Source organism: Pogona vitticeps, chromosome 5 (genome assembly GCF_051106095.1).
Source record: "Pogona vitticeps strain Pit_001003342236 chromosome 5, PviZW2.1, whole genome shotgun sequence".
In the NCBI taxonomy this organism is placed as follows: domain Eukaryota; kingdom Metazoa; phylum Chordata; class Lepidosauria; order Squamata; family Agamidae; genus Pogona; species Pogona vitticeps.
Window position 1 is genome coordinate 144629867 of NC_135787.1, and position 17209 is coordinate 144647075.

Consider the following 17209-nt stretch of genomic DNA (forward strand, 5'->3'; position numbering starts at 1 on the left):
GCTCGGTGACAAATCTGGGCGGGGACGCAACATAAGAGCATGGCTCCCCGGCATGTACTTTGTTCAGCCTCATTAATTTGTGACCGTTAAATCGACTCTTTAACGTATCGGCTATTTTTTAAAAACTGGATAGTCCAGATCCCCTGCGCGTTTCCTTGGAAGGAAGTTCCGAAAGGCTTCTTCTAAAGCGTGCTGTTTTAACACTGCAGCCTTTAAAAAAAAACTATTGCAGTTTCGAGAGCACGTTCTGTGGTTCACCCGACCTCTCGCTCCATGTACGCGTTCTTCGTGTGCTCACTTTATCTGTGCGCAGAGCAAGGCAGTCGGCGGAGTTCCTCCTTCTCCTCTGGCGCCCACCCGTTTGCACGACACGTGTTAGCCTGAACGACTTTCCTCTGTCTCTCCGGGCTGCTGTTGCAGCAGGATGGGGCCCTGCGTAAGGTTGCGGACGTGTGTGTGTGTGTGGAGAGGGTGAGAGAGAGAAAGGCAGGCAGGAAAGAAGGAAGGACGGGGGCGGGGAAGAGAGAAGGTAAGGCTGCAGTGGCTCGATAGTCAGCCACGCGCCTGCGCGCTCCGAATAGAGCGGAGAGGTCATCCCCCCTCCCCTCTCCAGCGCCACTGGAAGCCGCCGCCGCCGCCGCACTACCGGACTGAGTAGGCAAAAGGAAGCCAGAGCGGGGCTGGGCGTGCAGCGTCACGGCGACGGCTCGAAGCCTCGCCCAGCCAGAGACGGGGAGGAGAGGGGAGCGCGCGCGCGACAGAGAGCGAGAGAGAGAGCAGCGGGGAAAAGAGAGCGGTCAGGGCGGCGGCGGCGGCGGGGAGCGGCAACGCCGTCCGGTAGGTAGAGGCCGCCCTGGTGCAATGTGGGTGTGGGTGTGTGAAGGGGAGTTGGGAAATCTGGGGGCCGGGGGGGGGGGCGCGGCGGCGTTGTTGGGGTTGCGTTGGGGAGTGCCTCGGTGAGGTGAGGGCGAGAGAGAGAGAGAGGATGTGTGCGGCTCCGGTCTGAGGGGAGGGGGGCGCGGTGTCGGGCGTGTGACACGAAGTGGGTCGGCGGCGAGAGCCTGCGGAGAGAGAGGAGGCGAGGGCCCCGCGTGTGAAAAAAAAAAGGGGGCGGTGGTGGCGGTGGCGGCGGCGGCGCTGCTCTGCAGGCGGGACAAGGCTGTGGTGAGAGAGAACATGGCGGAGGCGGAACCGAGCCCGACCGCTCCCCTCAGCCGAGAGAAGAGAAGCCGGGCGCGGAAAGGCGGCTGCTCCCAACTCTCGCGGGGGCCCCAACCCCACCCCACCCCACGTCGTCTTTATGCCACGGCCGCCTCCCTCCCCGGGCGAAGTTGGAACGGAAGGGGGAAACTTAAGAGCCCCTCAGCTGAGACTGCCCGCCCTGAGACCCACCGGGGAGGAGAGGGGGGGGAACCAACTCCGGCTGCCCTCCTCGGAAGGGCGAAGAAAGTTCTCGCCGGCCGGCCGGCTGGCTGGCTGGCCGGACTCCCCGTGGCGCCGGCCTTGGTTGGGAGCCGCGGCCCCGCCTTGTCCGGCTGGGGGTCGGAGCCGCTCACTGTTCCCATTTCCCCCTCCAGCGGGAAGCTGGGCGGCAACGACGTACAGGCCTCTTCCGCTTCCCATTCTCCTGCCAGATAGATCCCGTTTTCAGCGCCCAAAGACAGGGAGTCGTATAAAACTGGGGGAATTTTTACTCTACCCGCTACTTAAGCTGGAGGAAGAATAAAGCGCCGAGTCGGTTTGGTGCTGGGCCTTCTTCTGTAGCAATTGGATTAAATTCGGGCATTCCTGTGGGGAGAGGGGGAGATGAGTCCGTTACCGCCCAGAAAGAGTTAATTAGCGTTTAATTTATTGATCTGATATTCGTTGGTTTTACTTGTCCTCATTACAGAAACCGAGATCAAATAGGGAAAGGAAGTTGAGAGCTAGGAGACAACAGTGGTGCTTTCCTTTATTATAAATATTCCTGATAAGGCATCCAGTATGTAATGTCTGGAACCCAAATGGAGAGGTTGCCAGAGCCATGAGTAAAATCAGGAGACGTTCAATTCTGTTAAATTGTGCTGAAGTAAGTATAGAATGCCTGGAACAATTTAAGCTTGTTTAGTGAAGTTAACTTTTCAAAATGGAAGCCCTTGGTAGACAACACTCTCCTCTGGAAGGAACACGAATCTTGACTATTCTGTGTTTTAGTCACATCTTCTCTCTGGCAAGCAGTCTTTCTACAGCATTTTGTGCTGTCACCTTCCTTGAATGGCTGTATAGTCTCTAATTAACTTGACCCAGTTCAATGTTTGAGTTACTTCCTGTGGTAAGCTGAATACCAATGAAGCTGAGATGAAGATTGTTGCACCCCAAATTTGGGGGAAGAGTGTTACGTTTGTGGCCTTTGTTACTTTTGAAACTTGTGCCATGTCTGGAAATTCAGGATGCAGATTTGTCTGTCTGGAAATACTATTCATTCTTTCGTTGATACAAGGTTGGCTTCAGACTTACATCTGAACTTTGCAGATTGTATTATTCTGAAAACAGGGAAATTTCAGTTTATTTAGAATAGGGAGATTGTGCAAGATTCTTCTTGCATGGAAAGGGGCACTAAGAAACATTGTTCTAGAGCAGTGGGGGGGTCATGAGTCCCAAGGGGATCACAAAGTGTTTTCTGGGGAGTTTCGGGTTGCCATATATGTGTTGTAGACTTGTTAAATAATTACTTCTTTGACCTTTCAGAGCATCATTAAAGTTAGCATGTATGTGTATGTATAAGAAGCAGACCTTTTGGAAGAGAAAGAAGCTTCTGCTTTGTGAGAAGGGATGAGTTTACTCAGTTTAAAAATACATTTTATGGAAATGTGGACTTGCAGGTTATAAAAGGGGTTGTGACTCAAAAAAGATTGGAACCATTATTCTAGAGTTAGTCTGCGGCAACAAAAAGAATAGTATTCTCTGATACCATAAAGACTAGAAGGTTTGTTGGAGCATGAACTTTAATGAACCAAACCCATTTCTGATCTGGACACACCATGTTAGGGTGACACACTATGTTAGGGTCCTTTAAAACCCTTAATGGCATGGACCTTATGTAGCAGATTATCTCTTTTCCTATGCCCCAATCATGGCTGTGAAAGGTCCAGTGTTAGCATGCATACAGTTTGAGTGGGAAACATATGTACAGTAGATGAATGTAGGTATGGCTGCTTCAGTAAAATGGTTGAGCTCTGGTCCAGTCTTCCCCTGAGAATTTGCAAAAGCCCCAAAATTTGGCAAAAGCAGCAGGGAACTGTTCTGTTTTTCTTTAACCATTTAAACTTGGGCTGAAACCAGTAGTGTGTAGGCGTACATAAGAGTTATCATCTTACTGATTACATAGGACATAAACTTAGATTACAGTTGGAAATCAATGTATTAAAGACTACAGGTACTCACTTTTTGTACTTATGTTATTCCTTGAAGACAAAAATACTAAGGTGTATTTATGTTAGGCAGTGTTCCAGTAGAGTTTTCAGGGTATGTGAGGTGTTCATGAAGTGGTTTACCACTGCCATCACTTGTCAGTGAATTAAGCAGGGATTTGAACTCTGATCTTTTGAGTTGTGGTCTGAAATTCTGTCCTTTGCACCATACTGGCTGTCCTACTTGCAAGTACTATACAATATTCTGAAATATTTTCTTGCCATTTTTCATGTGTGTAGCTCTGAATTCTGATCACACATATTTTTGGCATTTCAGAAGGTTTTATTGGAGGAGGAGAGGCCATTGGTTGAAATCCTCTTCACATAATATTTCCTTTTTATTTATGCAACTGGAAGTTAGCTACATCTTTTTCAGATGGAGCTATATTATATCAGTGATAAAAGTCAGATGATAATGCAAAGACTAGTGTCTTCACTGAATTCCCAAAGCTCTCTCAGCAAGGTTGTGTATGAAATTGATAGTAGTTTTAGCAAAATGCTACTGGATTCCCATGTTTGACATTTGGATAGGGCAGGTGTACTGGCAGTTAAATACAGCGCCAGATTATAATTTGATCAATAAAATTGTCATTTGGCATATGACATGAAATTTTTAAAAAGCCAAAGTAACCTCTTGAGCATGTCTTGCAACCTGTAGAGGAGTGAATTGTATTTTTCTGAATGCTTCAAAGCAGGCTTCGTTATATATTAAGTGTCATCAGAGTTAATTCATAATTGTATGCACAGTAGTAGGATTGCTTACCATTTTGTAAGGTAGGATGTTCTGTACAACTCTTAACTATTAGGAAGTTTTTCATAATGCTTAACTGAGGACTGCCTTCCTGTGATTGTCACCTACTGAGTCTAGTTGTGAGCTCTGGAACAAGTAAAACTAAATCTGCTCCATTTTCAGTGTGGCAATACTTCATACTTTAGAAGACCATTATTCTGTTTTCTCTTAATGATCACTTGTCCTGCCTAAGGGTATCTGGAGCTTTTCAAGCTTTCTTTATATGACTTGGTTTGTTGCCTTCTCACTGTTCCAACTTCCACTGTATCAAATATTATTCAACTTTTAGGAATAGAAAATGTTTAATTTAAGTTTTAGTAATGTGCTATCTGGTTTACAACTGACTCTTGGTAGTTAAATTTCATTACCATCCATGTAAGAATGTATTTCTAATTTTAACTAAGTATAAGCAAAAGGTTGTAAACTGAGTTAATATTGTAGAAAGAGCCCCATATTTGCTGCAAAGTTTTGGTCACTTGACAGTTTTTGTATATTTGTGCTTACTTGTGTGATATGTTTGTTTTATGTTAATTCTTAGTGATAAGAAAGAGGCTTAAGACATGATCTGAATTTCTAGTCTAATGACCAAGGAAAATAATGTGAAATTACTTAAAGAACAAATTAAGCAAGACACTGAATGATGACTTAGACATGAACCATCTGAATGATATACAGCCAAACCTATGAGGCCAGGTTCAATTTTTAAAATTCACTTTTCTGCCCTGTACAGATATAAAGTGGTCATGACAGCTAATTTTTTTATCTAAAAGAATCGCTGATGAAGGGAAATGAGTCTTTGCAGTAACTCTCAGTACAGTGTCATGTTTTTCCCAATCCCACTCACTTGTCTTATTAGAGCAAGTGTGCATAAAAAGTATCCTGGAGCAGCAAAGTAGCCCCTTAATTGCAAACCTATTGGGGTTTTTAAAAAAGACAACTGCATGATACACGGACCATTTTTGTGAGCAAAATAAAGGTGTGAGTAAACAAATAGGGATGGCCTCCTCTATTATGTTTAGTTGAGACCTTGCTCTAGTGAAATTGATTAATTACCTACTGCTCAAAAATTCTGACTGTGGCTTCAATACTTGGCATCTTCAGGGGAAAGCATTTCTCAGCCTTCACCTTTTATATGTATACATGATACATGTGTGCCCCCCCACGCTTCATAGTGTTGGAAACAGTCTACAATGAAGGAAAAGACTATTTTTGTTTGACAAACATGAAGAAACAGCTGGAAGACTGCTTATGTTCTGAATAAAGAATTAGCAATATTCCTCTTGAGGGCCATGTTTTCTTACTGAGTGCTTTGTTGGGGTAGCATGTGTGCAGAAACTAGGGCCCAAACTAGCATTCAGTTTCGGTCAGAGTCAAAAGTAAGCAGGCTGTGACCTTTGTTTTCCCTTTGCCTCCCTGCCTGTGGTCTGGTACTGTAGTACTCTTGCAAGAAGTATGAACAATTCAAATGCATGAAGCTCTTGAAACTAGACAAAGAGCATCAGGTTGCCAGTTCTTGGTTTAAATGAAGACAAACCAACGATATATAAATCAGACATAAAAATATGTTCAGATTTCATTTAGCATATAGGATTACATTTGAACAAACAAAAAATAAGAAAACACAAACAACTAAGAATTCTGATATTTTAAAAGAAGTACCCCTAGAACAACCAAAATCATATTAATGAAGATAGAGGTTGATACTTTTGCTAATTATAAAAAAATATGTTGCAGTAATGTTCCTTCAAAATAACAACCTCAGCATTAAAAAGAATTACCAAAAAATAGCAACTTAACAATGTTGGGGAAGTTTTCTGTGAATATGAATGATTAAACTGCTCTTGGTTTGGTTTTGTGCCTATGGGAGGGACACTAAAATGTTAATTTCATAACTAACTGCTCTTCCTGTTCGGATATGTTTGTGACAGATGACCAGTAGCAGGTGACTTAGCTTTGCATCCTTGAGGATTCCAGGGTTGGGATGCCAACTGTTTTACTCTTGGCTAGGGATAGGCTAGGTTTGTTTGTTTGGTGGGGGCCTCCATATCCACACCTATATTGTGCTTACCTGGAGAGAGACTGGGCTGGAAAGCTTTGTGACCTAAGGTACACCTAGCTGCGTTCCCTGGATGCTTGTTCAGGAGTGAGTCTGGCAGGTGGAATTCCCAAAATAGAGATTTCTGGGATCTAGAGTCCGAAAGGGGCGGGTGGGGAGAACAGCACATGTTTGTTCTTGGCTTCATGTTTTTTGCTGTACCAAAAATTTTTGAAGAGCATGCCATGTCTTCTGGCAAATTTTATATGCCATTGTTCAACTTAGGCTTTCATGGTAGTTTTAGTTATGAGTTTATTAGACACTTTGCAATTCTTCTAATTCATTTTCTCAACAATCAAAGGTTGGTAGCTGAGGATTTAGAATTTGTTTTATCCAAGCCTTTGTTCTATCAGCAGATCTATAGTTTGTCAGCTTTTGCAGAACAGTTCAAAAAGTTTAGGACAGTACAGCTGTCAGTGGCTATCTTGAGTTAAGATGCAATTTCTTTCCTCTCTACTGCTTATTTCTTGATAAGAAATACTTTGGGAAGGGATATTTTAGTTTCAAGAGACATATTTTTGTTGAAGAAAAGATTTACAGTGTAGGCATTCTACTGCATTGCTACCTGAAAAATTATAAAAATTGTTTTTGTTTCAGCCACTTGCTGTGTACAATTTTTCTACAGAGATACCAATTTTCCCAGCAAATCTATTGTGTTTCTCCACTGGGATAATTTTTGTTGTTGTAGGTGATATAATTTATTGCAACAGTATCCTTCACTGTCTTTTTTGTTTGTAAGCCTTCATCCTCATAAGCAGAAGTGACATGTTCTAACAGATTGGTCTCAGAAGGGGTACATTAAAACCTTAGAGGGTTCATACAAGACATGTATGTACAGTATACATACATAATATAAGACAACCCCTAAACCTACTATTAATTGGAATACATCAGAATTTTTACAGAGTAAAACTATACCTATAACTCAATGCAGCCCCCCCCCTTGATTGATGAGGATCAGTCCGGAATTCTGCAGTTGCTCTTCCAATTCTGTACGAATATACTCACTTGGAGCAATCCATCCAGCACATTGGCTAATGCACATTGCCCCCCCCAATACAATTCATTTGTAATCTGTTGTTAAACCAAATACTTTTGCTTAAAAATCCATAACCTTTTCTTAACATGAGCAATACAAAGGATTTTGAGACGTCATATACATTTCCTAAGATTTGGGAAGGTATAATTTCCATAAGGTAATAAAAATAGTTCTGTCAAGATAAAAGGCCACACTGCCAAGATAAAAAGAAAATTATTTTGGGTGACATATGTCTTAGTAAATCTTTGATTACTCTTCATTTCTGCATTATTATAATAAGAAATATATTTACTGCAGGAGTATCTTTTTAAATAAAAATATTCATTTATAATTTGTTATTGATGTGAGTAAACTCTTGTATTCTGGCAGCTACTATAAACATGTTGAAGTCTCTATGGACAGGTACTCACGAATGCAAAGTATAAGTGATCTGCAAAATCAAACAAGCAGAACGATCTAGGTAAAGAGAGTAACCTAAACTGGTGTCAGAATAAGAAAAGAATATTATGTTTTGTGAAGTCTAGTGGAAATGGGTTAGATTTGGACTGTGAACAGGATGAGGAACTCGATAAGGTCAACTATACATGTATATTTTTCATGTCAATATTTTTTAGGAGTTTTGAAAAATCATTGTAGCTTAGTATTCAAAGTGTAGCTTTTAGAAGATTTTTGTGTCTGGTTCATTGTAGAGGATAGAATCCCTGGAATAACTCATCATTTTAAAAATAGTTCTATAACTTAAATGTGGAAGTTGGTGTGACTTGCTCAGTTTCTTAACGAAACCTGTGTGACCTGAGTTTGTAAAATTGGAACATTCTATGTTTGTGTGCTATGTATCTTGCAACAATTCTCAGTGAGTAAGTGGTCTTTTATTTATTTATTTATTTATTTATTTAATTTATATCCCGCCTATCTAGTCGTGGTGGACTACTCTAGGCGGCCATAAGGGCTCATCACTAGAAGGCTGACACATTAGTAAGAACCTTATTGAAAGAGAAAATCTTGAAAAAAAGCATGTCTGCCCAGATTGCCTTTGGTTTTCAATGTGGTATGTTACTAAGATCATTCTTTTTCTCACTATGATTCTCATTAAATTTGTTAACTTAATGATGAAGAAATCTTGCAGGGTAAAAAGCATTTAGTTTACTCTTAAGTGGTTTAGTTTGTTGTCTGTTGATGGGAGTATTTGTCTCCAAATGAAGACAAACAGGTGGTAGCTAAAAATACACCTGATGTGTTGTTGAAAGATACACTGTTACCAAGGACCAGTGTTCTGGGTGAGTGGGTTAGGTTGTGACAGGTCATGGACCTTAAGAAAAAAGAGTGCTGAAATGAAGGATTTGTTTGAAGGATGTTGATGTCACAGTTCAGGGGTCTACTAGTTATTTGGACACAGAATATGAGAGATGCTAGCAGAACAGGCAGCAGGTCAAAGAATAACAGGTTGAGCCTGAGAGTACTGAAAGACTTCAGACCACCTCATGCCCAGGACCTATGAACTCAGATCAAGATTGGTAATCATTGCGTCTAATGCCTGTGTGTGCTTGGCATGAACTTATGGAAAGGTGTGCTAGGTTTCAAGCAAAGGGTGAGGATGAAACAGAGCCTGTAGAAATTGTCTTGGCCAAGAGATATAAAGGCTACAATTGAGCACCACATCTTGTTGGACAAAGATGTTCACAACATTCTCCCAGGTGCTGCCTTTTATTGGCCTGACTATGACACTAATGAAGGAGGGAGAGGATTGCAACTGTTGTAATGTAATAGGAACAAATGAGGAAGGCAAATTGTCAGAAAAATAGATATGACAGATGTTTGAAACACAATCAGATGTTCATATGGCCCATGTCCTTTATACATTACCTGAAATTCATGTTCCTGTTGCTTGGATATGACTATGCATGTGCATACTGTCTCCAAACACCCTGAACTTCAGTGTGGTGAGTGTGAAGGTGCAAAGAGATAATTATAATCACCTTTATTTGAATGCAGTTGGAATTCCTTTGATGAGGAACTCTGATAACATAGGCATTTCTGTCACAGAAGCACTGTAACTGTTGTAGAACTGCCATGTCAAGGTCAAATGTATGACACTTTTAACAGTGACCTCAGAGCATTATAAAATTATAGCATTCTTTGATAGTTTGAGTCTGTGGTTCATCACAGCTGTTAATTTCAATGCTAGATTAGATAGCCTTATCAATAATATCACAGTGCATCCAAATATCAAGGCATAAGTTCTTTAAGTGCTTCATATTTCTCCAGATTATGAAGATAAACCATTGATTCACTTATGGCAAAACAAATCTTTCTCCAGATATTCTTGTCATAATTTTTCCCAAGTAGAAAATTAATTCTGGGCAACATCAGCTTGTCTAATTCTACAAACTTTATTCATCTGTACTATTTCTGTGTTCCATATAAATAAAAGGATGCATCATAATTGTTGGAAACATGTAACTTAGAAGTTCACAGGCATATTGCTTCAGCTTAGAAAAATCATTTTTACAACTTACTAAGCTGCAGTTACAATTGCTAAAATAGTACAAAAAACATCCAAAATTCCTACAACCATGAAAAAAGCTATAGTACAAATGCTTAAATATGCAAAGATTAAAATGAAGTTACAGACACTAGAGTTAAGCTGTTTCAAAAAGTTTCAAAATACAGAAGCACAAAAGTACAGTAGAAATATATTTTAAGAATCTAAAAGAACAAGGGGAATGTTTTAATCACACTCTGAAAGTGCAGGAGCTTATACCTTTAAACGCACAATCAAAAAGCAGAGAATACCGTATTTGCCGGCGTATAAGATGACTTTTTTGCCCCCCCCAAATGCATCCAAGTGGAGGGGTCATCTTATACGCTGGGTGCACTTCAGTTGGGCCAGGAAGAAGCCACCACTGCCGCTGTTGAGTGAGTGATGTGGGGCCGCGCCGGCCGGGGAGGAAGGCAGGCGGGTGGGCAGGCGGTCGGTCGGTCCGGAGGAAGGGAGGGAAGCAGAGCCGGCCATGCCTGAGTGGCCAGAGCCCGCCGCCAGGCTGCCTGCCACCCCACGCCTAACCAGCTGCCCGCTCGCCACCGGAGAGCTGCTTCTCCTCCTCCGCTGCCGCTGCCCACCCAGCCACTTTCCCTCCTCCTCGCCCTCCTTCTCGCTGGCCATGAACTTCCAGGGCAGGCTCGGGCAGAGCCCTGGGCAGCCGGTGCTGGCGCCGCAGCAGAGCCATCCACTCTATATTTTGAGTGGAAATGTTGGGGGGTCATCTTATACACCCAGTTGTCTTGTACGCTGGCAAATATGGTATGTCTCTTATAGTTACCAAAGTTCTTAGAATTAAAAAATTTAAGAAAGTAAAATATATTTCTTAGCCTTTTAGCATATTACACACAGGCAAAATATTAAGTTCTCTAATTGCTCACCCAGTCATCTGCCACTTTGAATCTATGGAGGGAAATCTATAATCTCTTTGTCTGTTCTGCCTTTGTGTTGCTGCTAGCAAATGTTGATAGTGCGCTTCTGTCCCAGCAGCAGCAACCATATCAGCCAGTTATGGCTGAGGATTCTGTGACAGAATTTACACGTGCTCCTGTATCTTGACAACTCATTCAGCTTTGTTTGCCAGCAGATCAGTGCCTTGATAATGTGTTATGTTAAAGCAGGGAAACAAACAGAATTAAAGCTTCTATTGTAAAACCTTCATAACCTTGTCCTAAACATCTGGAAGACACCTACAAGTGCCGTCAAGCAAGTCTGTCCTGGCTCAGTATGTGCATGGTGATTCAAAAACATCAAGGAGGGCTTCAGGTTTGGACGACTGTTCCTTGGATGCATACACTGAAGTAGTCTTGTGGACTTGACAGCCACTAAACACTACTATATAAACTAAGAATGTGCATCAGCACCACTAGTTTCCCTTATGTAGTTTGTATATCAGCTGGCTTCCATTGTAAGCAGGGAATTTACCACCTGAGGACTTTCTGTCCTGACACAGCTTTGTAGAATTCTGAAGGGATTTTCTTTATCAGAAGTGTGCCTTTTATTCTGCTGTGATGAAATGAATTTTTAATAGCAGTTGTAGTAGTGCATGATGGGAGTTAAGCCACTGACAGGAGAAGAATGACTCAACAGATGAAAAAGGGGGCTGAATTTGCAAAATGAGTGTTAGTGCAGGTGGTTCTCAAAGAAAAAAAGATAAAATTGATTCTGTTCTGACATGGTTGTCAGGTTCTTTTAAAATAGTGCCTAAATATTTTTCCTGATAATATTTGACACACTTTCTTGGGACAGGTATTGCTAATGTGAGAGGCAGTGGGAATGTGGTTGGGCCCCTGCTGGGTCTCCCTCTGTGGTTGCAGGCCTGGGCCCTGCTGCTCCTGGCTGCCTCATCCCCTCTCAACATCAACCACCTGGCCTAGGGGGAGAGAGAGCTTTTAGGCTGGAGCTGCTCCTGGGACCCCACCGGACCATCGTGCCTACACTCAGAAGGAGCCAAAGACCATCTGCTGGCCACAGCTCACTGTGTGAGAGGCAGTGGGACTGTGGTTGGGCCCCTGCTGGGTCTCCCTCTGTGGTTGCAGGCCTGGGCCCTGCTGCTCCTGGCTGCCTCACCCCCTCTCAACATCAGACACCTGACCTAGGAGGGGAGAGAAGGGTCTTTAGAACGTTTTTTTTTAAAAAAAAAACTTATTTTTAAATTGTGATCATTAATTGCCATCAATTAAGAGAGACCCACAATGGATTTGAGGGAACAGGAAGGGGGGAGGGCGTTGGAGGGGGCAGCCATTGAGGTGGTGCTGGGTAGGGGAAGGAATGGCAGTGGGGATAGAACATGCCCACGTAGGAGAAGAGAGGTTAGATACCTTACATCTATCCCCTCTTCTAGTCCTACCCCCAACCAGATGGTATCAGGTGACCATATTAGCAAACCCTTGAGCCACATGGTGCTGTTGATGAATACCAGGTCAGTACAAAATAAGACTGCCCTCATCCATGATGTAATTCTCGATGAGGGTGCTGACCTGGCGTGCACTACTGAGACCAGGGTGGGAGAGGAGGGTGGTGTTCCCCTCTCCCAGCTGTGTCCGCCTGAGTACTCGGTCCAGCACCAATGTTGCTTGAAGGGTCGGGGAGGGGGAGTTGCTGTAGTCTATAGGAGTTCTATCTCCTTGACCAGGCTTCCTATCCCTTTGAGAGGAGGTCTTGAGGGCCTGTATTGTGTGTTGGGCTTACAAAACAGATTAGGGATTCTGTTGGTGTACCGCCCACCCTGCTGCGTACCAACAGTCTCCCTGCCTGAGCTGACGGAGGTAGTCTCAGACCTGGTGTTGAGGACTCCCAGGCTGTTGGTGCTGGGGGACCTCAACATTCATGCTGAGGCTGCCTTGACTGGGACGGCTCAGGACTTCATGGCCGCTATGACAACCATGGGGCTCTCTCAATGTGTCCATACCTTGGACCTGGTTTTCTCAACGGGACTGGAAGATGGTGATCTGGATATGGAGGGGCTGATTGTGACCCCATTGTCATGGCCAGACCACTTCCTGGTCAAGTTTACTCTATTAGCTTCTTCTCCCCTCTGCAAGGATGGGGGATCCATTAAGATGATCCGCCCTCGGAGACTAATGGATCCAGATAGATTCCTGAATGCTCTGGGGGATTATCCATCTGATAGGGTCAGCGCTCCTGTGGAAGCTCAGGTCACCCTATGGAATAGGGAGATGACTTGGGCAGTTGACACGATTGCACCTAAGTGCCCTCTCCCTGCACGCAGAGCCCAGACAGCTCCCTGGTATACTTCTGAACTGCAGGCAATGAAGCGAGAGGGGAGATGGCTGGAGCGCAGGTGGAGGAAATCCCGCTGGGAGTCCGATCAAACACAACTTAAGAGCCCATTATCGGGCCTATTTCATGGCAATATGGCTGGCGAAACAGCAATATTTTTCCAGCCGTATCGATTCCTCAGAATGTTGTCCAGCAGAGCTCTTTTGGGTGGTCCAGGATCTTCTTCAACTGGGAAATCCAGTGGAGGTCCCAGACTGCTCATCAGCTTGCTGTGATGAGTTTGCCATCCATTTTGAGAGAAAAATCGCTCAGATTCGCAGTGGGTTGGACTCCACAGTTACTGCAGAATCAGAGGATGTGTCCAGTGTACTGTGCTTAGGTCAAGTATTAATGGATGAGTTTCAGTTGCTGAGACCTGAGGATGTGGACAGAGTGCTTGGATCTGTCCATTCTACTACTACAAGTGGTGCCCCGCATAGCGAGGTTAATCCGTTCCAGATTAACCATTGCTATAAGAAGACATTGCTAAACGGGATGGAAAATGCCAGTAGCTTCTGTACTCACTGTTAAGCGAAGTTTTCCCCATCCGCAGCCATTTTCGCGCCCTCGGTAAGCGAGGGCAGGGCGCGAAAACGCTGCGCGTGGCCATTTTGGGCGTCCGGCGGCCATTTTGAAACCACCGAACAGCTGATCTGCGGGCGTCGCAATGCGAGTTTTGCCCATTGCGGCGGTTGGGATGCCTTCACATTAGCAATCCCCAAAAAGGGATCGCTATGCGAATTCATCGTTATACGGTGCGCTCGTTAAGCGAGGCACCACTGTACTCCGCTCGACCTTTGCCCATCCTGGCTAATTGAAAGATCTGCCAGGGGGGTTCGCACCTGGGTCCAGGAGGCTGTGAACACCTCTTTGAGAGACGGAGTGGTCCCTACCACCTTTAAAGAGGCAGTAATTCATCCACTCCTTAAAAAGCCTAACCTGGATCCAAGGCTAGTGGTTACCTACCGACCAGTAGCAAACCTCCCTTATTTGGGCAAAGTGTTGGAGCGGGTTGTGGCTGGGCAACTCCAGGTGCTGCTGGATGAAACGGATTTTCTGGATCCATTTCAATCAGGTTTCAGGCAGGGTTTTGGCACAGAGACTGCCTTGGTTGCCCTGTATGATGACCTTTGTAGGGAGAGAGACAGGGGGAGTGTGACCGTGTTGTTACTCCTGGATCTCTCAGTGGCTTTCGACACCATCGACCATGGTGTTCTTCTGGATAGGCTGGCTGGGTTGGGAGTTGGGGGCACTGCTTTACAGTGGTTCCGCTCCTTCCTGGCTGACCATGTCCAGAGGGTGGTGCTGCTCTGCCCCATGGTGTTTAACATCTACATGAAACTGCTGGGAGAGGTCATCAGGAGGTTTGGGCTGAGAGGTCAGCAATATGCTGATGATACTCAGCTCTACCTCTCCTTTTCCACCAATCCAGGTGAGGCGGTTTCTGTGCTGAACTCTTGTCTGGACCTGATAATGGACTGGATGAGGGTTAATAAATTGAAACTCAGTCCAGACAAGACGGAAGTGCTGTTAGTGGGTGCTTCACCGGACAGGTTGGAGGGCCATTTCCCTGCCCTGAATGGGGTTACAATCCCCCTAAGGGACAGGGTCCACATCTTGGGGGTGCTCCTGGACCCCAGTCTAACACTGGAAGCCCAGGTGGACTTGGTGGCCAGAGGCGCCTTCCTTCAGCTGCGGAAACTATACCAGCTACAGCCCTACCTGGACGAGTGGAGTCTCATGACAGTTACACACACACTGGCAACATCTCGTATAGATTATTGCAATGCGCTCTACATGGGGCTGCCTTTGAAGACAGTCTGGCGACTGCAGCTGGTCCAGAATAGAGCTGCGCGGCTGGTGAGTGGTGGGGTCGCTAGGGAACATATCAAACCAATTCTGTTTAAGTTACATTGGCTACCAATTGCTGCCCGAGCCCAATTCAAAGTGCTTGTTTTGACGTATAAAGCCTTAAACAGCTTGGGCCCTGGATACCTAAAGGACTGCCTCCTTCCATATGAACCTACCCGGCAGTTAAGATCTAACCAGGGTGCCCTTTTGAAAGAGCTGTCCCTTAAGGAGATAAGAGGGAGGGCTTGTAGAGAAAGGGCCTTTTCGGCAGCTGCCCCCAGACTATGGAATGCCCTCCCGACTGAGATTCGTCTGGCGCTGACGCTGATGACATTTTGGCGCCAGATCAAAACCTTCCTGTTCCAGAAGGCTTTTAACTGAAATAATATCAGCTCTGGGTCTGATGGCAATTTTTAGAATATATATTTTAATTGCATTTTAATTATTTTGCTCTTTTATTTTGCCTTTTTATTGTATTTTAAATTCTGTAAGCCGCCCAGAGACCTTCGGGTAATGTGGGCAGCATATAAGTTAAATAAATAAATATAAATAAATAAATAAAATAATGTTGCTTGTATTTTCAAAATGCTGAACTTGTTTATCAGTATCTGAAACCACGGGCAGTTGTGCTTCTGTATATACAAACAGTGATTATTTTGTTAAAATGACAGAGATACCAGATATTCAATGGCGTACCAAAACATAGTGAACATTTCTTGGTACTGGCTACTCTGCTACACTACTTGTAATTAAAGTGAGTAGCATGGTAAATTATTTCACTTCTTACATGCCTGCCATATTTATGATCAAACTAATTCATAGCGTTACAGTGTCTGAATCATAAGGTATCTGAGCGGTGGCTTCCATATGTTGTGTATACTTTTGAACAGTCATATAATTTTTTTATTTCAAGAGCTAGATGAGGGTGGACTGAGGTAAATTAATGGGCACAGATAGTATTCTTGTCCAGATCAGGAAATGAGGTCAATGTGTAGCTTAGTGATTTTTCCCAACCTCTTTGGGACTGTTGCAGAAGGCTACCATAGCATGCCATCAGCAGCAAATGCTATGGCATTTATGCTCTACTGTTGCAGAGATTTCCCTGAACAAAGCAAATGTTATGACATGCATGCTTATGCAGACTGTGGTATGTAAGGCTCTTTGAAGAGTCTGTCTAAACACAGGGCCACAGAATTATTTTTTGCATTGGAAACAGGTGTGTATTGTACAACATGCTGCCTGATTGCTTCTGCACTTTGCTCATGCTTTGTTCTCTTCACTATCTTTTTGCCTGACTCCCATTTGGCTGAGGCCTAACATGCAACTCCTTCTTGTTCTTCAGATATTCTCCAATCCTTAAATCCTGGTTTCTAATTCATCAGGGAGTCGGGAGCTTGATAGTGGCCTCATGCATTCACTACTTACACTCATTCTTGTTCTTACATACCAATGCAATTGGGTTAGAAAAGATGTAAATACAAATTTCTATTTTGGGGAAGCTGGGTTCATATTTTCAGAGTACACACGCTCATAATGTTGAGATGTCCTATTAATTTTAATACTTGGTGGACAACACTAGTACTGGAGGTGTTCTAATAGACAGTGGGGTGGCAAGCCTATTTTCTTCTACGTGCTAATCATGGGCAATAAGAGAAGAAACACCTGTCTTGTTAACAAGAGTGTATTAATCATAGTCTGCTAATTTGCCCTCTACCATGTTGGCATAGAAAATTGAATGTTTGGTATGAATTTAAGGAATTAAGAGGATCAGAGAACAGACCATTTCAGACATGTTTCCGTCTAGTTAGAATACGGATTCTGGATTGCATGATGTGCTGATGTTGATAGACTATTTCCCTAAGCGTAAATCTAACTTCATTCAGGCACCACAATAAACATCTTCCCCTAATTTTTGATTTGAGTTACCTCTCCCAACTCACTAGACAAAGGGTTCCTTTTGAAGATAGTTTGGAAACTTAAGTTTGGTCTAAAATGTAGCTGCTTCTAGCTAGAACATGTGAGTTGGATTACACTGCTTTGGTTTTATACCACCTTTGCTGATTTCCAGTTTGTTTGCAGGATCTATTCATAATGTGGCTGGATAGTCAGTGAGTTAATTATTTGGCTGTGGACCCAGAGACTGGGAATTCTGCACCTTCCAAGA

At 43.8% G+C, this 17209-nt stretch overlaps 1 protein-coding gene across 3 annotated transcripts in view; it reads left to right on the plus strand.

The window, feature by feature from the left end:
- Window positions 1-279: 279 nt before the first annotated feature.
- RAP1B (RAP1B, member of RAS oncogene family) overlaps window positions 280-17209 on the plus strand; it is a 45050-nt gene continuing 28120 nt past the window's right edge. Inside the window, exons 1-2 of one of the 3 annotated variants that reach the window (XM_073000394.2) lie at window positions 280-436; window positions 1892-2068. The gene's annotated coding sequence lies outside the window, so the exon portion shown is untranslated. Of the gene's footprint in view, window positions 437-698; window positions 838-934; window positions 962-1891; window positions 2069-17209 lie in introns of those variants that run through there. The other 2 variants (XM_073000393.2, XM_078376914.1) reach the window with 2 other exon arrangements.